Genomic DNA, 26,126 nt, shown 5'->3' with positions numbered 1-26,126 from the left:
AGTGCAGCCCTGCGTTTCCCAGGCCCTCTGGCTGCAGCTCCATGTGTTTGCCCCCCACCTGCCCTGCTCTGCCCCAGCTCTCCCCATCCCCAGCCCCTCTGTGCACGCTCTGCTCTGATGGGTGTAATTACACCAGACAAACGCTTCTGCTTCAGCAAACAAATGATTGCTGCAAAGCACCTGACCAGGTGGGAAGATGCTGTAGTTTTGAGTCATCCGTCTGAACCTCATTTGCCATCAACAGCCCCGTGGGTTTTTCATCCTGGACTGGCTGTGCTAAAGCTGTCAGGTGGGTTACAAACCCACAGGACACAGCTCTCCAGGTGTCCAGGAGGTTTCCAGCACACAGAATGGAAATAAGAGGCTGCTCCAAAGGGCATCAGATTGCACAGGATGTTCACCAGGAGGGGGAGGACAACAACCAAAAATGCAAAAAAAAAAAACCAAAAAAAAAAAAACCAAAAAAAAAAAACCAAAAAAACCAAAAAAACCAAAAAAAACCCCACAAAACCCAAACAGAAATCCCACCATTTCTTCCTATCAAAAAAAGCACCAAATGGCCGTGCAGCCAAGTGACAAAACATTAAATATTTCCTGTGAAGTTACAGAATGGATAAACCTGATCCATATCAAACTGAAATACAGCAGAGAGCTTGACCTGCACAGCCAAGAATGATCAGCCCTGGTCCAGAAAGGACGGAAGAAGGGAGATGCAAGGATCTTTCCTTCTGTTCGCCTCTAATCCCCTTCCCAGTCCTTCCCTGCCTGCCCAGGCTCCATTTTTACACCCCAGGACTGCCACAGCTGAGGCCGTTTATTGCTCATTTTGCCCAAAGTAACACTTCATGCCATATTTCAAGTACTACCTGGAATTTCTGTATTAAATACAGGAAACTGGGAAGTCCAGAGATGGTATCTTTTAAAGTACTGACCACCAGCTGTCAGTCATGATGAACAATGTCTAAAAATTATCCTAAAAGCCCCCCGCCCCTTGGAAAATACTTTCCTGGATTGTATCTCCTGTCAGATTGACCTAGCAGTTTTCTATACATCAATTGCTGCTAAAGAATTTTATCTATCAACAAAAAGGATTACAAGAACCATTAAGTTTCTGTTAGTGCTACTTGAGAAAAAAAGAATTTGGAGGCTTTTATGCTAAGACAAGCAGCACTGAAGGTTTCGGTTTTTTTAAATGAAATTTTGGAAAAAGTGCTAAAAACTTGGTAAGAAACTATCTTTGTTGAGACAAAAAAGGCTTTTAAAATGCAATTTAAACTGCATTTTAATAATTTCTTGGTTCAAATTCTGAAACAAAACCACGCAAAGGAGATCCACTATGGTTAAGAACTGCATTAAAACGCCACGTGAGGATATTACTCATGAGGAGATTGGGGAGAAAAGTAACATTTTACACTCCCTCTCAAACCAATTTCACAATGGAACATTAACTGTGATAGGACGAGTATCGCTGTAATAATTGAATAAAACAGTCATTAAGAACCTAATTTCTTGTGTAGCCTGTAAGACTTTGAATTTTTAACTAAATGAGGAATCAATGTTGAGCTAAATTGTGAGAAAAATTATTTGATGTTGCTGCACTAAACTCATTAAAAGATAAACTCACACACTAATTTCACTTCCTACGCTAACAGGTTCAGAGATGCACCCTCCACTACAAGGTAAGTAAAAATTGCAATTGAGTCAGTATTTGTGGAGTAAACCGACTGCTCAACACCTAAAATTTCATTACTTTGTTTTGGGTGCAGTCAATGACCCTCTCCAGCCCAGTGCAATCCAATGGAGCAGTAAATAAAACCCTGGAATGGTTTGGGTTGGAAGGGACCTTAAAGATCATCTCATTCCAACCCCCTGCCATGGGCAGGGATGCCAAATTGGACAGAATTTGGGAGCCTGCAGCACAATGTGTTGTGTTTAGGGGACTTTGAGAAGCTGTAGCAACCCCTGGAAAACACCCTGGGACTGGAGACCAGCAGTGACTTCTAATAACCAGGAAAGGCTCCACGAGAGACAGCAACAGTCTGGTTTTAGGTGGGAAAACACTCATATTTTAGGATTGCAAAATCGAGTCACTTATGAATAATTCAGAGACACTTGCTGTGACAGACATTATGTGCAGTCACTGGCAGTACCTTCAGAAAACGAGAAACTGTGGCGCTGCTAAGCTGAGCACAAGTTAATTCTCCAAAACTCCTTCTGGCAAACCCCTGGGGCCCTCAGTCACTGGTTTGTTGTAGCCAACAGCTCTTCCCCACCAAGGCTGGATGTGGCTCTTTGAGCTCCCCTTGACCTGGCTGACAATTTGGGGACCTTGTGGGTACACTCAGATCTCTGCCCCCTGTGGCTGCAGCCTCGGGGTAATCAGAGCTGCCAACACACGCTGAATTCTGCTGCTTTTTCCAGTTGCTGTTCATTGATCTATTAATCCAATTTGGGGTAATGAGCAAGCAGCCAGCCAGCCTGCAATAGGTCAGAGACAGCAGCTAAACCATCAGTGACACCTCGTCCCCAGTGCCCAGCCATGCTGTTAAATGGACACAGTCAGTAACGGGAGGATTTCTGGTGCTCCTGGAGCCAAAAATGCTCAGCACTGATTCCTTCACTGCATTGCTGTCCAAACCATGGAATACAACATGATAAAAACATACTTGAAGGAGAGTTTATCCCTCTCATGCAGTGTGATTTGGCCCTGAAACTCTCCATGAGCCTCCTCTCCTGGTGCTAAACTCCACCTGAAAGCAGGACAGGCTGGAAAATGCACACACCAGGTGCCTACACAAACCAGTTCATACAAAACGATGGAAAAAGGAGGTGGGAATTGTGCTCCTGCTTCTACACCATTGTTTAATCTCGGAACTGCACTTCCAGGGCTGGGACAATGAGGTTTGACACCTTCCCTCCACCCCAGTCACATTCCTGGAGTCACATTTCAAATCACAGGTGCAGAGTCAGGTACAGAAATCATCTCTATAACAAGTCACTTAAATATTTGTGATGTGTGCAGAGAGCTAATTGCATCTAAAATGATTTTATCAGCAAGAGACTGCCCAAGATGATGAAGGAAGCATCTGGTAGTGCAAGAAATACAGTTTGTGGTTTCCAAGGCCAGCAAGCAGCATTTCATTTGTGCTTCCCCCAGCAGCACATGTGACTGTGGCCACTCACAGCTAAAGATGATGCAGATTATTACCCAAGGAGTTCTGGGGTACAAATGAGTAATGGAGCTATTCCAATCTAAAGTCCCAGATGGAGAATTGCTTACAAGCATCTGAGAGTATGAAAGTTTGACTCTCCCCTCATAGTCCCTGAGGGAAGCCCCATAAATGTTTCTAACTGGAGGTTCTGCTACCAACAGCTCGTTTTCCCTGCTGCCCCCAGAATGGCCATGAATCACAGAGCTTTTAACCAGCAGTTTATATCACATCCTCCTCTAATGGTTCTGGGGGAAAATACCAAATTACAACAGTAAGACATCAACGGCTGCCAGTGATTACAGCTACAATTAACTCACTGTATGGATAAAAATCCCTCATTGGGCCATGAATGGGGGCACTCCCAGGAGCAAGACATGAAGAGCATCAGGGGCTCAGGCAAGTGATGGAAAGATAAAAAGAGAGAGCACGGAAAGAGAGAAATGCCCTTTTTCTGAGCTTCTTGTAACTTTAGTGCTGAACAGGGTAAAAACATCAACCTGCTGCCATAAACTTACAAAAGGCTCCTCTCAGCAGAACTTAAAACATTTCCCATGCACAGTATGTACCAACAAGAAAAAAAAAGTGCTCGAGATTCTCCTCCCGATTCTGCCATGCACCAGTGATTCCTGAAACAGCAGGCAAAGCAGATGTTGCACTAACTTCATGCAATGGCATGTGACAGCCACCTTGATTGTCCTTTTCCAGCCATTTAATTCAGTTACTGGGGGAAACAGTGACACTGACACATCTGCAAATGCTGTGTGTTCCCATAAATCAAGCATTTATATCTTTTTTTTTTTTTCCTAGGAAAACCATAAACCCAATTTGGAAGATACTTAATGGAACATCACAGTACCAGAAGCATCAGCAGATGTGATGTGGCTCCAACACCTCCAGAGAAAAAAAAATACCCAAAACCACTGAGCATTTGAACATGACTGGATTTGCATCATTGTAGGGGAAGTGGGAAATTTAGCCCTATCCAGTTCTAACTTGGGAAGACCCCTGAGGGTCACCCAAGAGGAAATTTGTCAGCTGCAATAAGCTGTCAGTGAATCTGTTCAGCTACAAAGCTCCTCAGAGTATCTTCACTTCCTAAAGCCCAAAATCTGATACCAGTAAAAAAAATAAATTTTTTTTTTCAGCAGTTGTTTTGTGTTGATATGGGATACCTGCAAGGCAAGAGTTAATATAACATGATTTACTTTTAATCAGAGATAATCTGCATGAATCATAAGGCTGTTCCTGTTCCAAGGACATGGAATAATCCAAGCCAGACAAAGGCTTCCAGGTATTACCTCCACAAAAAGGCCATCACAGACCAAAACAAAACATTGTTAAGAACAAAAGAAAGACGTCAACTTCACAGAGGCAACAGTCTCGCTTTCCAGGTGCCTGAAGAGTGAGCAAAACTCTCACTCCAAGACACCGTGGCTCTTCTCAAAAGCCCTTCAGTCTTCCCCTCTCTGTAATTTCCTCAGGGTGAAAGTTGCATAAGGGAAAAAAAAAAAAAAAAAGCAGTGCTTTTAAGCAGCCAGAAATAAATGTATTGTGCAATATTGCTGTTGAAGTTCAAGAGTAAGGGAATCCACTTTGTCACAGTCACTTTCAATGAACACTCCATTTTATGATAAGTTTCATAAAAACTGCTTAATTCAACATTTATGAAAGTACTGAAGATAGATGAAAGGTGTAGAAATAGGAATCTTGCCAATCAATCATCCTGTTGAGAACGAGCACCCAAATGATAAGGATGGAGATAGGCTTTTCATGTACATATGGTCGGCGAGATAGAATGATTGAATATTCTTGCATTTTTAATCAAAATGTTCCTACCATTGTACTGACACACTCAAATTATTTTCTTCCCCCACTGAATATTAGAACTCTCTTCCCCTTGGGATTGAGTCGCTTGCAATGTTCCCAAAGAGAAAAGGAAACGTCCTGGGTGAAAAGGTGCTCGGTAAAAGATTGAGTGAGGAAAAACTTTAATTCTAACAGATTTTTTTACCAAAACCTGATCAGAAGTGAACACGGAGGCACAGCTTTTAAATGACATTACAAAGGAGAACAAAATGGTTTCATGCCAGATAATACAATTTGCCTCTCAAACTACACATGCTAGAAATGTTTGGGGACAGAGACTACCTTTTAATAAGGAATGTTTATAGCTTTTTGTACAAGGAATCTTTGCTGGAAATTACAGTCCTGGGTATAATCATGCTACAAAGACTATTGATAAAAACCTGAACATGTGGGTGAATCTGTTCTAAAAATACCCAGCCAGGGAAGACTGTGCCTTGTTCCTTCTAACTGTGAGGTTTTCCAGGGAATAACAGCCCAACCTGTGATGGAGCTGGAAACTAAACTTAGCTGGCTCTTCTCTCAGGGCTCCAGTCTATGAGCAATATAGAGAAAAGCCTTATTTATTAGCTCCAAATAAAAAAAATGTAAAATCTCTTTTTCTGCCCTTTCTCTACAAAAACACCCATGTGAGGTCAGCCCAGCTTGGTGCAAAAAGCAGCTAAGAGGACTTCTCCTAATCCTTTTACATTTTTGGAGATTCCAAGAAATAGGTTCAGAATTCTAAAAGAAAAGAAAGGAACCCCAAGCACTTCTGATTTCCATATTCACCTAGTTCCCCTTCAATGGAATTGTAAAAGTTACAGTTCAAGTCTTAAGTGATAACATATGGTGCAATAAACACTATTATCAGCTTGATGAGTTATTGTAAGTAACCACCCAAATTACCAAAGCATTTCTGTGGGGTGGAACAAGCTGGAACTGAATACAGATTCCCTGTAATTTCACAAGTGGGAACATTTATCACAGCAAAGTTGTGAATTATTTTTGCCTGTTAATACCCTGTAAGTGCCAATGTTCTCTTTCAACACTTGGAATATCTGGTGGAAAGATAATGATTCCTGTAAAATTGATTGTTCCCCTTTGACCAATAAGACAGGTTCATAGTTTGTAAATAGGATGAGACAAAGGTGCAGGCACAGTGCTACCACTTAAATCATCTGCTTCAGGTTCTTAAATACTTCTTCCCCCTCTGCTTCTTCAGTTCTGCACTCAAGAGGAAAATTGGAACAGTTGATGCCTTTTCCTGGTCTTAAAATCAAGAGTCAAACACTGTTAGAAGAGAAAGAGGGATTTTAACCTCGGTATTTATTTTAAGGATCCTTAGATGCACACATCTAGGTCAAGTGCACCTCAATGCACACAGCAATGCACACCCCAAAAGATCTGGTACAACATTATAGGTGTTACTAATTAGCACATCTATCAAAGATTCCCCAATGAGAGGCTCGAGTGAGCCCCCCCTCCCCAAGGAGCCTTCCCCTGGATGGTTCTATCTCAGTTTACAGAATATGTTCTGGAGAGCACCTTGGGGTCTGGGGCACACTGATCCCCAGCTACGAAGCTTCTGAGATGTTGAGTCTCCTGGCTGAATAAACAAGGCCAGGAATGTAGGCAAAAAGCACTAAGAATACAGGAGTTGTAAAAAGGCATAAAAGGGGTATGAAAGAAAAGGCAAAAATCATCATGGCATTACAGTAATGCTGAAATAATCAACCCAAATTGTTACTAGGGATAGCTAAAGTCTTTTATAAACAACTCTACAGAAGGCAACTTCACCTGTTCAAATCCCCACCGCCTCATTCCTCGTTTGGTGGAACAGAACAGAGCAACACCATTCATTTCAAAATCTTCCAGCCTCTAACTGGGCCCCTGCTCGCAATAGGGCACACTACAAACCACGTTTAGAAATAACATTTTTTTTGTTTTCACCAACCCCAGCCTCAAGTTCCACTGCGCAGAAGAAGAGGGAGCTGGAAAGAAAGACGCACTTTCTTGGGAATGAAAAAAGAAGAAAACATTCTTTTCACTTCTGGCACTTGAAGAACTTTCCAAACCAACAGAGAACGGGCTACCTATTCATGAAATCTGCAGTAGTTTTCCATGGATTTCAGAAGGTCTTGCCAAGACAGATGAGGCAATCCATCACCTCAGAGTCAGTTGCTGCGCTCTGGAATAGATATTACAAAGCAAGGGCATGAATCCCAGAAGCAGCAGTGGGTTTGTGATGTGATGCTGGGCACTCCAAGGCCTAACAAGTCTTGTGATCTTGGGTTTTTCTTTTGGATTGCAGCTCCTGGGACATGTACAGCAACCCCCTCAGCTGTAGATTATCTGCTGTTTAACAGGCTGAGTCGGGGTTCTGCCTGACTGGGATGGGGAAGAGCAGGGAAATCATAAACATTAGCAACTTAAAATCCTAATTGTTGAAGAGCTGTAGGAACTTTTGTTGTCCAAGAGCTCCACATCCTGCTCCTGCTGACCAGACCTCACCCATGGACTCAGAGCTGGTCAGGAGCAGAGCACTCCCCCCAGCACAGACTCAGTTGGTCACACATTGTCCATGTCCTCAGGAACCAGTGCTACACTCCCCAAACAGCCACACTGGGCTGCCTGCCCTGACTGAATCCCTGAAAACAGGGACAGCACAGAGCTGGGACACAGGGCAGAGGGACAGGGCCACCACGTGCCAGGGCGGTGTCACCTCCACCTCTCCTGGGACACCTCACATCCAGGGGTGTAACAGAGCAGGAGCTAAAAGTCACAGAGTCAGCAGTGAGGGCAACTTTTGGGTTCCTATTTCTTTAAGCAAAAGGCTCCCCCATCCTCCTCGTGTCCAAAAATACCGCAAAAAGACAGACTGCTCCTGCAGCTCGCCACATCTGAAAATCATTTCTATTTCATGGAAGGGGGAGAAATAACCAATAAGAGAAATCCAGTCTGATTATTTTGAAAAGGACAGAGACAGCAGAGGTGACAGAGGTGTAATTGTTAGTCAACCTTACAGCTCTTTCCAGTCAAGCTATTTAACATTTGATTCCACTGATAAGAAAAATAATAAACAGAGTTATTATGAAAGCTCTCTGTCAGCCAAAAGTCCAGTGAATCATTTATGAATGTGTACCTAGAGCTTCTTTCCCTTCTATTCTCTTTTCCCATCAGAACCTGAAGCTAGTTACTTTTTTTTAAAGTGTTGTTTTTATTTCTTAAATCAACCTGAAAGGAATAAAATATTGCAATGAGTAAAAATACAAAATAAATGTTTGCAGTTCTGTAATTCCTCGAAATGTCAAATAAAAACATAAAAACGTATGCTCTGTAAGTTTTCAGCTGAACTTGGCATGACAGTCCATCTATTATTTAAAAGATGTTGAAGCTCAATTCATGAATTATTAAATTCTTGTTACATTTAGTTTTCAAGGGAAAAAATTATTTCATTCAATAAAGGAAATTCAATTCGCTCTATAATACTTCCCTAAAAAACATGGAGTTTAAAGTTACCCTGAAAAATTGAAGAAATAACTAGTCCAAGCTCCATAACGTTACTGCCTCATTAAAGGGATGTTCTGAATATTCAAAACCCATCAACAACCCTTCAGCATTCCCACATCCACTGCACAAACATCCCATGTGTGAAACAACCTGCAGTGCAGGAGAGGGGCTGGAGAGAGCTCCTGAGCCGATCCGAGCTGGGATCCTCCAGCCTGCTCCCTTCCCACATTTCTCATGACCGACCTCAAACAACAACTCACATCCTGGGAAAGCACAGGCAGGCCCAACAACCAAAATTCTCTGTTGTGATGTGGGAAATTTGGATTACACATCACATCCAGGAGTCCTCAGAAGGCGTCCCAGAGGTGAAGAGCCCCCCACCAGAGAGACCCCAGGCTGTTCACCTGCTGAAAAGTGAGTCTTTTGAATTTAAAAGGGCATATCCCTCTTCTGAAGGCCATTCCTGGTGATGATCACCTGGATAATTTCAGAAATCTCTTACTGACCCCCTCAGCCCACACCTACTTCTGCAGGCAGCAGTTGATGGTCACTGTGCCAGGAGCATCAGAGCTGAACAGGAACTCCCTGCATCACTCCAGGACAGCAGACCAGGCTTCACACACAAAGAACCTGATTTTCCCTTAGTTCAGCCAACAGACCTCTGCTTTGGACCTTTGAAACTTCATTTGTACATTCTTGCTAATCCAAGATTGGTTCTGCTCTAGAATGAGACTTAATAGCCACAGGGACTCAAAAGAAAGAGCTAACTGAGCTGATTTAATAAGAGACACAAAACAAACTCAATGGCACTACTTAGACTGCCTAATAAAGTTATTTCACTGTACTCTGGGGGCTGGCTATTCAATTGGCCTCTAAAAATCCATGCTGATATTCCTCAAAGGCTCTGAACAAGAAACTGTCACAGGTGCAGTGGCTTCTTGGTGTGACAGGTATTTCAAAGACAGCTCCTCAAGCATATAATCCCTCAGATAAAAAAAAGTAATGAAATTATATTATGATGGAGCTGCCATAATCATCAACCAAATTTACAATGTCTAACTGATTAGCTTATACAGATAAATTTTCCAACACCCACTGGGGTATTTTTCCCCAGTAAGAAGATAAACTCTGGGTTTGTTTGCTGCATTTTTCAAATAAATGGTTTAAGCCACTAACATTTCAGGAACAAGCCAGAAGAAACATTGCTATTCAACAACAACAAATCCTCCTCTAAAAAAGCAAAGTGTTAAATGGAAGCCTTGTAAAATATTCATTTGTTTAGCCATGAGTTAATAAATTTTCAAAGTAGATTTTGACATGATGTCATCATAAACGCAAACTAGCACTGAACTGTTGGAATTATTTTCCTAAAGTGTTTTATTTGTGTTGGCCTCCTGACATTTCTTCTGTTCTCAAGCCCTAAACGTGACTCACTTCCACAGCCAGGCACAAGGATGTCAGGCAAGACCCCCTCCATGCTCTGTCAGAATGGGTTCAGACAGAAACTTCAAAGAGCTTTGCACTTTCTACCAATTTCTGCACCTCAACAACACTCCTAACACTCCTAAACAAAAAAATATTCACAATCCCCCCAGTGCTGTGTCCTGACTGGGAGCAGGGAAGTCACTGAGAGCAGAGTCAACTGCGGGGTGAAGACCCTAGAACATTCCCAAGGAGCCAAGGATCCTTTAAACATGAGAAGAGCAGAACTGGCTTATTGTCTTCTCTTTCAACACACAAGTTTGTGACCTGTGTCTGAATGTCTTGTTAACTTCACCCAGCTCAATAATAGACCAGCTCCTGCAGGAAAAATCCAGCCTCTCAAATGCAATCTAGGGATGAACACGTCCAGTTTCCCAGAATACATCATTAACTGTCTAGAAAGGGACTTCGTGTTGGACTGTTATTCTTTTTATTATGATATATGATACCACTCTCAAAGAACAGTGATTTAGTCTTCTTTGTAAATAGAATTATTGATTGGAGCCCTGTTAACAGCACTTCTCCCACCCTTGCTGCACTCAGGCTCCATAAAACAAGGAACCATTCCTGCTCTGAGGTCTTCACCAAGATTCTCGGTACAGCCCAGCCTTCCAGCTCAGAAACAAATTGAAAAAGAAATAAAACCACCTATTGAATACAAAGTACAGTTTTTTCTCTTTAGGTATCTTGCATTCCAGGTCCGTGTCCATGACCAAATACAGGATATGCCTGGAGCAGGAGGGATGACCTGTCCCTCTGCATGGTCTGGACAGAGCAGTGTCCAAATGCCCCTGTGCCTGGTGTCCCCTCTGCTGCCACCACCAGAGGGGCAAACCCCATCTCCTCTGTAGGGACAGTGCTGTGCAGACTCTGAATCAATACTACAGCTATAATAGTGGGCACAGGATCACCATCTAAATTGCTTTCAGAGCTCTCTGTGCTTTCTAGGGTAGCTTGGGACGTGTTTTTGCCCTTTAACTGAAGCACTTTGTCAGTTCCTGATTGAGAGTTACATAAATCAAGGTTCACTGCATCTTCACTCCTCTCTGGCTCAAACTACACAGAAGTATTTTTGGTAGCTGTGAAGAACACTGAAACACTAAAATAACTTCCAGGGAAACAGTACTGACACAAGCAGGAAGCATATTTTAAATAATTGAACCAAAGTAGCTGGTGCTGTTTGAAAGGCAAGATTTGTAAACTAACTGCATGTGTCCCCCTGTGGGACAGTTCCAGCTGTCTGGAACTGAACTCCCAAAATAAACAGAAAAGGGTTATTTCCAGTGAATTTTACGTTGCAAAGTTTCCACATGACTTCCCTACAAAACACTTCCAATCTCAGTGTGCATTGAAGAAATCCAACTTTTCCTCTGCCTGAGGTAAGTGGAGAGAGCAGCAGCAATCACATTCTCTGCCATTGTTAAGAGATGCAGAGTCAACCACTTCCAAGTTGGAAATGTCAGAACTGAGACCAGCTGTGCAACCTCAATTTGCCCCCTCGTGCCTGTGCATAATGATGTGGTCTTTAATTACCTGAACACAAACTCCACTTTGAAGATCCTGCCTCGCTCAGCCCAGGGCTGGAGGAGTGAGGTCTGCAGGATTTTATAACAGAAAACATTACCAGAGCAGGAAAATGGATTATCTGCTTGTAACAGATGCTCCACAACCTGAAAAGGGAATTAAAGGAAGAATTCCAGCCTTTTTCACCTCCACTGCTCACTCCATAATCACGAGACTCACACAACAGACATTTCCCTGATAACCCTGACAAAAAGCACGCACCTGCATTTCTCAAACTCCCCACAGCAAAGTTTAATGCCAAGGTCAAGCTCTAACAAAGCCCCAAGTCTGATGGTTATCCAGCTCCACCATTTGGAAATGATCACATTTTAATGTGGGTGACGTTCTGGTAGACACTGCTGAAGATTTTACTCTCAGGCCAGTGTTTTCTGAGACCAGAGGAATTTTTCCAACGATGCAAACTCTTTCCAAGACTTTTACTCCTCACTGTATCTTGGACAGCTGTCCATTCAACCCATGCCCCACAGCACCAGAAGGACTGATTGGTCTGTAACCCATCCCAGGACTAATTGGTCTGTAAGCCCAGCTCTGACCATTATCTACCTCTAGGACAGGATAAATATTTTGGGTTGAGATCTGAAATAACCAACTGGAAAGTCATAAGTAAAATAGGTAATTTCATCTAAGCCACAACAGGCTGGTTTTGCAGTTAGGGCTCCAGTTAAGAGGGTGATGTCTATGGACCTCTCCTGTATCAGTTCTGGGCTCCTGCAAAGGAGGCTGTGCTCTGAAATTTGCTACAATTTAAAACCATTTAATATTTAAAACACTGTTTTTCCCCCCACCATTTATAAAACAAAAATAGGTGCTACTATTCAGCTTTTAATTCAAACTGCAAAAGAAGCAGTGTGATAATACTTTGTATTATGGAGTTTTCAGCACCACAGCAGTATTTATGAATAAACAGAGAGAGTCCCTTAGCAGGGCACAGCTGGCACATGAACCTCGGCTGGAAAAAGTTCCTGGAAATTCTTCTGATTAAGGGAGAATCAGCACTTCTCTACCCTCTCCTGGCCAGAGCCCAAACTCTCCTGTGTTGCTGCTTTCATCTCAGGCTTTGGAAGGCAGGGAACACTCAGCATCCATCCAGCAGGTATTGAAATCCATCCCGCTGCAAGCCTGATGAAACTCGGAGCTCTGCCCTCACCTTCCTTCAGCTCCAAAATGGGCTGCAGCCTCAGAGTCATTTTTTCCCCCCCGTAGATCTTGTAAGAGCCACAAATCCCTGGTTACTTTTGATTTACAATAGAGGCAAGGTCATCCTTATAATGAAAAAAAACAAGGTCTATATTTTCAGACACCAAGATACAATTTATCATCGAGATCAATGACACTTTTCTTCTCTATAGAGATGAAGTATCCATTTTGCAGTAAAATTATCAGAGGAGTTTTCTCCTTTTTCTCTTTTTTAAAAGCCTCTTGCAGGTGCTGCAGCAGTTGAAAACCAGCTTGTAACAGAACATTTTAGCATTAGCATCCAGTTCTCCTGGCTGCCCTTCTAAAATAGATTTCACTTTTTTTCTATTAGTGGCTGGAAAAGAAGGGAACAGTGAAATCTGTGAAACCAGACCTGCTCGGGTGGTGAGAGGTAATACTAATGGTACCCCCTGAGTCAAGAGCTAGTGCTAAGCCCTTTCAATTAAAATAATTGCCCTTCCCAATGTCCTCATGTCTGCATGGTCACACCAGCCCGTGCCAGGCTGAAGCAGCCAGGGTGGATGATCCATGGAGTTACCCAGAATCACCTTTTTTTCCTAATAGGACTTTTAGTTTTTGTTTTATTTGAAGTCCTGTTTGTAACATGTTTTTAGCTCATCTCCTGCAGTGCTTCTGAGCGCCCAGAAACCATTTGGGGCATTTTCATGTGGTAAGACTGGCTAATTGTCACCAGCTTTTGAGTTTATTTAGGGCCTGAAGAAACAGAAACGTTCTGTGGGTAGAATATACAGAACTGCCTGTCCCAGCTGTGCTTCTTGCACTGACCCAAGCACCGCCCACCAGGCATCACTGGGACTGAGCTCTCCAGGCTGCTCCATCCTCTCCCAGCTCCTGGACAAAACCCAGACACCCAGCATCAGCTCAGACACTGCACTGTCACCACCCCTGACACAGTCACAGCCGTGTGAAAACACTATTTCTTTACTTCTGTGTCATCTTTGCAAACAGCCTGGGCTGGGCTCTGAAGGCTGTGACAAACAGGTGGCTGTGGTGGCACACGTTGGACCTGCACCAGGGAGAGGCATCAGCAGAAGCTCCCCAGCAGACACAGCCTGAATCTGCTGAAAGGCAATAACGTGCATTCCCACGCTGCCTGAGTTACAGCCTTTGTCTCCCCTGCCCACTGCATCCCATGGCAAGATAAGCTTATTAAGAGGATTTATTTTTTAAAGTCACTCCTTTAAAGCACATGAAATTCCTGATTTTATTGATGGCTGCCAAGGGTTACAACTTCATTCACATGGATTTCCCTTAAGCTCCATCCTTGCCCTAAGCTAATCCCAATTTTCAGGAAAGAAAGGCATATTAGAGTTTTCCTGGTGTTCAGTTCCATTGGAAACTATTTGCCACACATGTTCAATATTTCCTCCTTACCTGTAGCTCCCAAATTAAGATTTTCTCTTTACTGATCTTAGAGCTGCTGAAGATAAAGTAATTTCCTGCACCCAGGTGTGTCCAGTCCTGCCCTGTTGCTGCATCCATGTCCAATCAAATGGTTATGGACTGGAGCACATCTGGAAGTATTGACATAGGCAGGACAACTCTTGCTCATGGGCATTTCCTTAACTCAATGATTTCCAGTTAATAAGAACTGAAAGACAAAAGGGAACCTTTTTATTCTCTGCTTAGTCCTGTCAAATAACCATAATTACTTCCAAAACAAAACCAAACACAGACCACTGGAGTTTTCAGTAACTTTAAAGGTCTTGCCCAACTACATTTTTCCAACCACCATCTCCAGGGAGCAAAAACCCCCCAGGTGTTTGTGCTGAGGGGCCCATACTTATCCTCAAGGCCCTACTTCACCTCTTCCAGGCACATCAAGTGGAACATTTGAGAGAAAAATTTCTTTTCTCATGGTTTTTTTTTCCACTATCATTACAGTTCATTCATGTTTGCCCTGACTTGTAGGTCAATGCCAGCACGGACCCTCTGGGTGCATTTTTGTGAGGCATTTTGAGGAGGAAAAAATGCCACAGGACAATCACAGGGATGTTTCAAATACCTTGAACCCTCCTGAATAAGTCACTGAGCTGTTCCTTACAGGGGTTTTCAGTGATATGATAATACAAAAATACTATTTTTCATCTGATGCACATTAAAAATAAACTCTTCTAATAAAACTTGTTTGAGGCCCCGATTCAGCTCTGCTTTGTGTTCATTTACTGCTGCAAGAAGAGTTCAAAAACAAGCTCAGACCATCAGAACCACCTGCTTGTTCTATTTTGCAATCACTTCACAATCAGCCTACAAGGTATTAAATGACTGCAAAAGTGCATGAAAATGGGGAAACAAGGAAACAGAGACACAGCAAAATCATCTCCTTGATCCAGCTGTGTCCTGAGCACCATCATTTTCCATCCACCAGCACTCGTGTGGGAATGAAAGCCTCAGCTTTTAGAAATGAAAAATTTCAGTGGGTTTTTTCTGGCCTCACAGATCATCAGAGACATTTTAGGACAGTTGCTGCTCTTGGCTGAAGCACTGCCCAGATTGGAAGCACCAATCTCCCCAGAACACTCCAATCCCAGTGAGAGAAATACTGGAGCTGTTCCTCTGCCACCAGCAAAATACTTCAGATTTTTTATTTCATGATTTCAGCCAAACCAAAACCCAAAGCAGAAGCTACTTAATGATCCAAAGCCAGACTGAGATTGGATTTGTACATATATCCCATGGAATTATTCCAGATTCTGTAAGACAAAATGAAGAAGGCAGCAGGGCTTCTGCAAATTGGGATTAGCTAAGGGAATCAAATCTTACAGTTTTAGGGAGGACAATCAGGAAAAACAAAACAATTTTTAAATCTATATATTTACAATAACAACTGATTTTTTTTTATCTTTTTTTCCTGTACTGGGAGACACTGGGTTCACCCTCCACTCCAGGAATTTTCCAGTTCATCCTTCCCTCCTCTCAGCCTGGCACTAGGAGCTGGACCAGACACCCATAAAGCAGCAGAGAGCAGATTTTCCTCATCAGGTTGGTTTTGCACTTGTAGGTGAAAGCTCTGCAGTGATTTAAAGGCAAATGGAAAAGTCAGGTCTCTTCACTCAGTATAAACTTTATCATCTGCTTATTGGGCTGCTAAAAAATTGCTTTAAAACAAATTCATACAGGAGAGACATTATTACACAGGCCGGCAGAAAAGGGTTGGGTTGTTTACTGGGTTTGATTTTTTCAGACTATAAATAAACCACGTATCCCTTTTCTTGTTTAACTTCACCAAACCTCTTATTGTTTATATATTTCATCAGCAACCACCCACAAGAAGGGCAGCCTATGAGATACAAGATCTCCTTGCCCAGCACATGCCAGAACAAAGCATCCCTGTATTCCAGTGTTCAAGAGCCAGCATTAAATTTGTCAGAGGTAGCAGCAGATGGGAGATCATCACAGAAAGAATACTTTTTAATTCACCAAACATATGTGCTGATGCAGTGCAGCACGGTTGTGAGGGTTTTGTGCAACTTAGAAAAGGGTTCTGTACAAAAGGAAACATGACTAATTTTTGGTCATGTTTCACAGTAAAACACTTGTTTACAGATTGTATATAAAGCTAATGTCAAACTGTGCACCCTGAAGAACACTGTGTGGAATAGAAGGCTGTGTCTTGTCCACAAACCTTCAATGTTTGCCTTTAGATACAACCAAGGGCAAAGCTGGAAAATGGAGTTAAAAAACCTATTGGAAGAAAAAAGACCCACAAACAAAGAAATAAACCTGAGCAAAGCCGAGTTCTTTGCTCATTCAGGATACACAAGACAAGCAGGCAGATGGCATTTCACAACTCCTTTATCTCAGTGCCCACAGAAAAGCCATTCATATTCCTAAAAGCCTAAAGAGCTCTATGGAAAGCTCCTATTGCCATGGAGCTACATTTCTGGGTGCTAGATACCACCAGCAGCAAGCAGCTATTACAGCTACTCCTTTGTTATGCTGTGAACCCCCCACAATGGAAATTCAGGCTCTCTGTTGACCCCACACAGCTCCCAGCAGATAGAAACGCCCACCAGCCCAGAACACGCTGTGCTCAGTCCCTGCCTTCCCCACTCCCCATCTGCTGTGAGGAACCGAGGCATTAATTGGTGCAAAGTTACTCACACAGCCCCTCCCGTGCTCCTTGGCCCTGCTGGAGGCTCCCTCTGGTCCTGGGGGAGCTGGAGGATGAACCAGAACCCACCTCAGCCTCCACTCTGCACCAGCCTGGAGCAGCCTCTACCTCGGATGGAGCTGCCAGCCCAGCCCACTTCGTCTCAGGCAGCCAGAGGGGTCTTGGTGCCTTTCCCTGCCTGTGTTTTATAGACTCCCTAAAACCTTCAGCAGAAGTTTTGGATTACACTCTATTGATTCCACCAATGATTCACAGTCTACAGATTAAAAAAGGCTTCTCCCATTGCCAGGCTCAAACAGGAACAGTAAAGCTCCTCAGAGAAGAGATGAGCGGGGGCAATAAACAGGCAACAAATGAATCAAATCTTGGCTCACAAAGTTGCCCCAGAGAGGGGAAAATACCTGCTGAGACAACTGAAAAGTAACTCTATTTCTAAGGTAGCACATCGTATATGGCAGAGGATCCACCAGCACAGCTAAATAATCAGCTGGACAAGGTAGAAACATCCAGGACAGCTGAAACTACACGTTGGGAATATCCTGAATTAATAAAAGCAAGCAGCAGACCTTCTGTATTTTATTTTTTGTGGTTACATTTGACAGTCCTACAGGAAGCAGAAAAATAAGGATAGATAACGATGCCTAGAAACTTCCTGGCAGGGAATGCAGTACCATGGGAACAGGGAAAGGCTGGCCTTGGAGCAGCACCAGGTGAGCCCAGGGCCTGGCAGCAGCCCCAGCCCAGCTCCCAGTGCCACACTCACACTGCTGCACATCGGATTGTTCTGGAAACAAGGAGCAGGGGCTCCTCCTCTCCCACACACTCTGCCAGCAATCCTCTTCCCAGCAAAAACACAACCTGGTAACACCCCAGCTGGCAGCTGTGCCAGCAGATACCAAAACTGCCTTTCCCCTGGGAAATCTGCCCTCTAACAGGGGCCAACACCACCATGTGCTTCACCTGCTTTCCCAATTTCAGCTCAGAGTCACACTTCCCTTTATAGCATCACATTTTAATTGGTTCTTGGCTCCTTTTCCTGTTGGAAACGGTTGCCACCATTTCCTCACACGTTGAGATACACAGGCAGGAGCTTTGTGCCTTCATCCTCTTTTCCTTCTTTAAATCCTTGTGTTAAGCAAGCAACTCAGTAAAAGAATCAAAGTTCTCATTCTGTGCAGTGAAATTTTTCATTTGTCTTTCTATTCCTCATCATTCATTAATGATGCACAAATTCTTTGCTTTTCTTAATCCTTTACCCTTCTCATCCTTTATACTTTGCCATGAACATGGACTTCTGTGTTACGAATTCTTCAAAGACATCATTCCTCTTTGCATTGATATGCACTGAAATAATCTTTGCAATCTATGATCAAAGACTCGCTCTATCTGGCTGCATTCATTTCCTTTCCGTACCCTTCCTAGTCAGACATCTTTATTCCTATTTAGTTTTGCTGCCAAACAAAGCTGTCAAATCTGGAAGCCAAGGCCACCCCGAATCACGTTGGTCCTGTCCTTTATCTGGATTTCCTTTCACATTCCCGTTAATGCTTGGGCAGAGCTTCCCCCACACAACCCCCAAACTCAAATCCCTCCTCAAAACTCTTCTGCCAGGGAAGGTGATGTTCAGATGCTGAAATTTCTCAGCACACCCAGTATTGCACTGGTGCTTCTTCTCCAGATTTCTAATCAGGGAATTTTGTCCCATAGGTATTTTCCTTTTGGTGGTAATTGAAGGAAAGCCAGAGCACAAATTAACCCTTGGATTAATACATAGAGGTTCAATTATTCCAGACAAGGACTACAGAAAATAATTCTCTGTTGGGATTTTTAGCCAGTAAAATACTGAATTTTCTTTGCAGGATTTTAACCCATACATATTCTTTTCCAGTTTTTAATATTTATGTTCTTCTGTCATTCAATTCTGAGTAGTTTCCCTCTCTTCTTTATTCCCTGAGCCTTCTGTTTTACAAAGCTGAAGCTCCCACATCCCCCACAATTGCCTCAACATTCATGAATTAACCTTGGATGCTGAGCTTCGTCAAAACTGCTTCCTGAACCCAAGTTTTCACTCAGGAATGTGCATCTGTGCTCAGAAATATTTTTCAGCTCTTCCAGGTTATATTATCCAGCCATTTGATTTCAGGGAGGAGGCTCCTGTAGTACTTAGATGCCTTCTGTATCAATTTATCTGGTTTAAACAGGGGCTTTGGGGTTTTTTGGTTGGTTTTGGAGGCTTTTTGTTGGTAGGATGTTTGGGCTGGTACTGAAATACAGATTTACAGGTAAACAGCACCATAATGAATGTACCAACATAAATAATTCATTCATAAATAAGGTGGAAGTGCTAAATAAACAATATTAACTTGCAATTTACAACTGTTTTTTAAAGTCCATATATGAAGGGCGCATATTTAATGAATGTCAGGATGCATTATTAAATATCTCAGGGACACCAAAACAAAATATGCCCGAAGAATGAACAGGAACACCAATGGAAACCTGTATCCACATGCTTTCAGCCCAAAAACATGAACCACAGAACTTGTCAATCATGTTCACAACACTGGGAGACACAAGTCCTTTGAAGATTTTTCTATCAGTAACTGGCAGGTTGAGCTTCTAATTTTAGCAGCATTTATTCTACTTTGTTTACTGTTTTGTTGGGTTTAATGTGCTTTCCCACGTTCAGCAACAGAGCAGCAGTGAGCAGTAGCTACACTGATATATCTATTTATCTGTGTACTATCCCAATGTATATATATGATATATACACTGCTCTCAGGCACCTGAACCTGCCCTTGAATGCCAGTGAAATGCTATTTCATCCCCAAAAACAAGGGAGAAGCAGCCACAGCACTTATTTACACTTAAAACAGCACTTATTTACACTTAAATACAGTGCTTATTTACACATATGTAGTACTTATTTACACGCTGGCAGTGAAAGCCACTGAGTAGAAAGTGAGGTAAAATGCTTTGATAAATTTAAGCTACTGCAGGTAGCATTTGTGCAGATTTTATTGGTGTTCCCAGTTCTGCAGACACCTTGCAAATAGCAAGATATTAAGTCTGGCAAGATGACTTTGAAGTGCTGGCCCTGCTGTAGAGGGTCAGGAGTGTGTTGGAGACACCACAGAGATGCTTCACACTGAACAGGAGGAAAACTGATCAATTGTGGGTTGCTGCTGTGAGTCAGCACCTTCTACCAAAATAAGTCCCAGGATCAATATCCCTGGATATTATCCTCATGCTCATTCAGCTCTTTAAAAACAAAAAGAATCACAAATATATGGGGCAGAATTCTCTCTGTCTGATACAATGCTCTGCATGATCACAATCTAACCCACCTGAGCAAGGCAGAACATGAACAGCTTCCATAAAGTGTAATTTTAGCTTTAAAACTCTAGCATAACACAGAAGTAATTTTATATCCAAAATAGAATTAAAAAAAAAAAAAAAAAAAAAGGCAAATAACTCCTGCAGAGGGGTTAGAAACATATACTGTAGGATTAGAGCACCGAAAGGACTGATTATAAAGTGGACTAATTACAAAGTGGAGAGCAAGAGAATTTAAAATATCAGCATTTGGGGTTAGCAGTCCACAAGGCATATCATGCCCGTGGCCGAGCAAGTTAACTGCAGTGAGAGCACTCCACAGGCTTTTATGGCAAAATTACCTCCCAAAAAAAAGCAAGTTAACTGCAGTGAGAGCACTCCACAGGCTCTTATGGCAAAATTACCTCCCAAAAAAACCACAAACTCAAGTAGCTGTCATTGATGTTGAGCCAAAAAAGCTTTCTGGCTTTAGTGCTCCTCTCTGCAAGGTCAGAGGTGGCCACAGGACCTTTATTATTGCTCAGAGTTCATTTGACATGAATCATACATGAATGCAATCCAACAAGCTAATTAAAGACATAAAGCTTCTCTTGGATTGGATTAAGGGTTGTCATTTTTTTTCCTTTCCCCTAGGAGGATAACATTTTACAGCCCAGTGAAGTTACATATTTTCACAAGACAATCCAGAACAAAAAAAAAGGCAACAAAGAAATACATGCCTTACCAAAAGCCAATAAAAATGAGACAGATTAGCTTTCAATCACACTGAAACAGGTCAGAGAAGTAAATCTAACTTTGCAGAGCTATAAAGAAAAGATCCATCTTTGTCTCTGTGGTTTAAATAAAAGTTTGACAAGAAAGTTAATAATATGAAAGGGAAGGAAGGATTTATAAAAATCTTTTTTGCAGAGGTAAATAATTGAAACAAGGCACAGAGCTCAGAAATTATTGTAGCTCCAATTCAGCACAAAAAAAGCCCTGCTGAATTCAGCACAGTGTGCAGAATGTCAGGGAAAGCCAATGCTTCACAAAGCCAGCTCGCATAAGGAGAACACAAATTTGGAAGTTTCACTGTTACAAAAATTAGCCAAAATTTTACCAACTGAAACACCTTCAAAAAGGGGAATAAACACCAGACTGAGCCCAAAGTCCCTCTGCAAACTGTGCCCTCCTTGCCTGCTCTGGAGCATCCAAACTGACCAACACTTCATAATCCACTCAAACCCCACTCCCCCCTCACAACAGGCCCACGACAGAAGGGCTCTGGTGAGGAAGAGCCAAGCAATGCTCAGAGCTAAAACCTCTCCTAAAAGCTCCTGGCACACATCCTAAAGAACAAAGTTTCTAAGGAAATCACCACGGCTTCAAAAATAAAGCAAGTTTCCCTCAGCTATAACTCAGATTGTTCCTTTTCTCCTGCAATTGTGGTGCAGAAGGGTTTCTCCCTGACTCTGTTACAGAAGCAATTTCCATAAAAACCTTTCAAAAGAGGTGTTCTCTCACCTTAAGCCCAAACCGTTCAACACTTCTTTGCAAGACATGAAAAAAAAAGAAACCTCTATCAGGAGCTCACTTAGCTCACACACTCAGGAGTTAAATGAACTGTTCAGAGAAGGAATTATCCTCCCTGGACAGCCTGGTGGAGGCTTTGAAGTTGGGAAAGCAACTCGTTTCTGAACACCAGCTGGACTTTTTTTAGCTAGCAAATTTGCTGCTAATTCAGTAGTTCAAGGCACCAGTGAGAGTTTCCCATTTCTGGATTTCCCTTTGGCACATCACAATTTTTTCCACTTGTGTGCTGAGGGTCTGCAGTTCATTGCTGTGCCCACATGGGAATGTGGTGAGGCTCACTGGGGGGAGCCAGAGGTTCTGTCTCCTTCTGGACTGGTTTAAAGAGATCAAATTGACTCCTTTGATGCTAAATTTTTACCTACATTGCCATCTCTACCTGTGCACAGCCCTAACTTTGCAGTAGGGTGAGGAATAGATGCACCACTCAGCTGGGAGTGGCTATTAAATCTCTCCGGCTTCTGCTCTTGCAGCTTTATTCCCCCACCTTGATAACTGAGTCTTATTTCCCAAAGCTGCTTAGGGCAGTATCCAAGTCCCCAGAATCCTAAGTTGCTGCTCAGAAATGAGTGCAGATTATTTGGTCTGTCTGCTTCCCAGCTTCAGAATGCTAAACAAAGATGTGAAGCACTCCTCGCCTTCATGTTGCCTCTTAGCCAAGATTGTAATTTCAAATATCTGATTATATTCCTCCCCTGACGAGTTCAAAGGAAACAAAAGGCAGCAACTAAGATGCAGGATTTAATTGCGGGAGGAAAAAAGGCTCTGAAGAAGTTTCATGTGACAGAATCAGCAACAAGTGTCATCTGCTATTAAATAAATTGTCACATCATGGAATGTGTGCAAATGAGAAGGAGTAACTCCCACAACAAGAGAGATCTAGAACGTGATCTAAGGAATGGAAACACACACAAAAGTGAGTGAAACCCTGGGTATTCAGAGCTGAGCAAACAGGTAAAGAGGGGAGGGAAACATCTGTTTGGAAAGCTGTTTGGGTCCAAATCACCAGGAAAAACACTGAGCTTTGCTACTGCTAAAGCCTGATTTAGAACTCCAGTTTCTCCTTAAAATGCATATTTCTTTCCAAACTGATATCTAGGATTATGTTTAGTTTTACCAGGACTACTGTTACTATGGAAGACTGATCCAGTTAGAGGAAATAATATTTCAATAATAGCACTGGTTTACTTTAATCTTGATAGCAAACATATTCCAAACACTGCTACTGAATCAAAAGTGGGTGATGGAGGCCGTTTTAAACACATGAGAAAGATACTCTAGATCAGGAGAGATACAGCCTGACTGCAGAGGGCACCAGGAACGCAACAAGACTAATCAGAGATTTGCAAACATGACATGATGGAAGATTAAAAACATTATGGGCTGTGTGCCCTGAAGAGCAGACAAGTCATGGGGGACCTCAAAGTCTTCACTCACACAGAGCAGAATATCATCTTTTTCCATACCTAGGACAGATCAGGCAAGTCACTCCGTTTTCCTGACTAATTACAAGAAGAAACATGCAGGGTACATGTCAGGAAAACCTTTCTACCAGCAGGGATGAGGAGACAGAATAGATTAGCTGAGCATCTTTCTACCATTGGAGATCTTTCAGAACACATCAAATAAATATCTGTCAGGATTAATACACAGCTGATCCTGCCCTGGGGCTGATGGATGAGTTACATGACCTCTCCAGCATCCTTCCAGGTTATTCCACTGAGTTTCTCTTTTAACAGTTGTTCACAAAATCAGGAGCTGGATTGGATAACTGAAAACAATTTCCTCAGGAGCACATGAGTAGTACAAGATAAATCTCCTTTTCAGGGAGCACAGAGCTGTTTGTTTCCCTGCTGTTGCAATCACCATCTTTAAGCAGCTGGGAACACACAAAGTTGGGGTAATTTCCATTATCCAGTTCAGAAGTCAGTTCCAAAAAGTGGTAAATTAACTGCACTGCAATTGTGCTAAGGAACATTTCAGCAAAGATACATCTGTTAAAAGCACCCTTGAAAGGCAGAGACCTTTAAATCTTTAAAGTTGTCCCTTTGAAAGATTTAATTTTTGCAGAAGTGATAAAGGTTTAACTAACATAGCTTGATATCCAGCCTGGGAGGTATTGGGGAAACAAATAAAGAGTTTAAACACCATTTTTGAGAATTAAAATGCAAGATCTCCTCCAAGTCATTCACTGGCAAGGCTCCCAAATCATTCTTGCTTAATATAGAATATGTCAAGTTGGAAGGGACCCATTAGGATCAATTAACTTACTAGCTAAGTAAGTTAATTCTCACCTTTAATGCAGCCAGATGGTTCTCAGCAACCAGATGACTGAAAAAATGGAATATTTGGCCTTTCTGAGATCAATTTCAGAGCTGTAAGACAACATAATATCTTTTAAATAAAGATGATCTCCACTTGCAGGAGTCATTTGTCAAAGAAAAGTATTTTACAAAGTGCTGGTGATGACTTTAAAGAATCCATTCTCTAATGATTCTTGTCCTGTGCATAGAACTGACCACCTGAGTCCTGAACATCTCCAACCTGAACTCCCTCAGTAAATCTCTCAGACATTGGAAAGGAATGGGGTTTTAAGTTTCCTAAATCAATGGCCTCTGTGACCATTGATATATTCCATTTTGTACACCATCGAGATAATTGAGTTTTGTTTGTTAATTGGGGCTAAAACTGACCAACAGCACAGGAAATGGAAGTGGTGCCCAGGCTCCAGAGGCACGTACGGCACGAAAGGAGATTTCTTCATCCAGCGAGACACCTCTGCACCACCTCTGCCCTCAAGCAGAAATACAACAGAGCTGAGCTGTCTGCAGGCTTTCAGAGCTCCTGACTGACAAGCAGGAGATGAAAAGCTGCCAGCATCACTCCCTGCTCGGGTCAGGACGAGGCCCTGCCTCCGAGCCCACGGACCGCGCTCCGTTCCCTCGGCATCGCTCCGTTGCTCTCTGAACCTATTTACAGCACCATCCGTTTTGATCACACAGGCCATTAATCTGGAGCCCATGCAAATTAAATTAAAGCCTCAGCTTTCATCAAAGCCATCCTGGTTTGTGTTGCAGGATGCACAGTTTGATCCTGTGGTAGCTCCAGCCTTGAATCCCTAACGCCACTCTGCCACGAGCGGTACCTGGTGCTGCTCACCCGTTTGCAGGCAGCTCCTGAAGCATCACAAGAGAGAATTATTGCACTTTTTTTGGTCTTGGTTGCTACTCCTTGAATCATGTGAAAGAGGGAGTGGGAGGTCCCCTGTGCCCTGGGAGTTTTGGAGCAAACCTCTGGAAAAGGAGGTTGGGGGATGCACACAGAGGGGGAACAGCAGGAAGGCACTGCAGCACAGCAGAGATGGAAAGGTTCTGCTTGTTTGCTCATCACCTCTGCCAAAGACTCTTCTAGAAGCCAAGGAAATCTCTGACCATGAAAACATATTCCCAGAGGAAAACAAACCTAAACATTTTTATAGAAGCAAACTTGGTCTGTTGGGGAAGTCCCCATTGGGACTTCACACCCTCCTCATTTCCTCTCCCCAGGCCAACAGTCTCTGTTGGTGAGGAGTAACGGCCATGAAAGAATCAAAAACCAATCTGTTTCTTCATGATTACTTGAAATCTTTGCAAAACCAACTTCTTCTTCTCCCCCAGTAAAGTTATTATAAAAACCCAGTGTCAGTAGCTGTTCCAAGAATCAGCAGAAGCGGCAGAGGCAAAAGGTCATGCAAAAAGCTCAGGTCTTACCTCATTATGAGAAACTGCACCGTGAGAAGCATTGGTCAGTGTTGCACAGGGAAAGTGACAGCAGTAGGTACAAATCCTGTCCCAAATCCCAGTTTTACACCATATTTTAGCCTGTTTTCCTCACCAGAAGGGAATGGTCACATAAGCTGCTTTCCAGAGCAGCTTGTTGACTAACAGCTGGTTGAGGATAAGGTGATGCTGGGCAGTGGCTTTACGACTTCACCTTGGGCTGCAGATTTCATCTTAGCAACGAATCCCTTTTGGAAAAGTAACAATTTTACCTCCACTAGTTCACTTAGCTCACTAAACTGTATTTTTCATCCTTTATCTCCAAGAGAAGGAAAAAAAAAGTCACAAAATTCAATACATTACACTACCCAAGTACTTTAGAAGCATAATGCAAACTCACACATCCCAAGTTTCGTTCTAGTCAGGGTTTTCAGAGTGGCACAGCACTGTTTTATGCAGCTCATGGCCCAAACTGGTGCTTTTGAAGTTACTCTAGCT

At 42.7% G+C, this 26,126-nt stretch overlaps 1 long non-coding RNA gene across 5 annotated transcripts in view; it reads right to left on the bottom strand.

The window, feature by feature from the left end:
* Window positions 1-25,766, bottom strand: part of LOC108449877 — a 114,779-nt gene extending 89,013 nt beyond the window's left edge. For 3 of the 5 annotated variants that reach the window (XR_001866165.1, XR_001866168.1, XR_001866169.1), the window contains exon 1: window positions 16,956-17,111. This is a non-coding gene — a long non-coding RNA (uncharacterized LOC108449877). Of the gene's footprint in view, window positions 1-16,955; window positions 17,112-25,619 lie in introns of those variants that run through there. The other 2 variants (XR_001866167.1, XR_001866166.1) reach the window with 2 other exon arrangements.
* Between the last annotated feature and the right edge of the window lie 360 nt (window positions 25,767-26,126).

Source organism: Corvus brachyrhynchos, unplaced genomic scaffold (genome assembly GCF_000691975.1).
Source record: "Corvus brachyrhynchos isolate BGI_N302 unplaced genomic scaffold, ASM69197v1 scaffold91, whole genome shotgun sequence".
Lineage (NCBI taxonomy): Eukaryota > Metazoa > Chordata > Aves > Passeriformes > Corvidae > Corvus > Corvus brachyrhynchos.
This window is presented reverse-complemented; position numbering and strand designations above follow the sequence as displayed.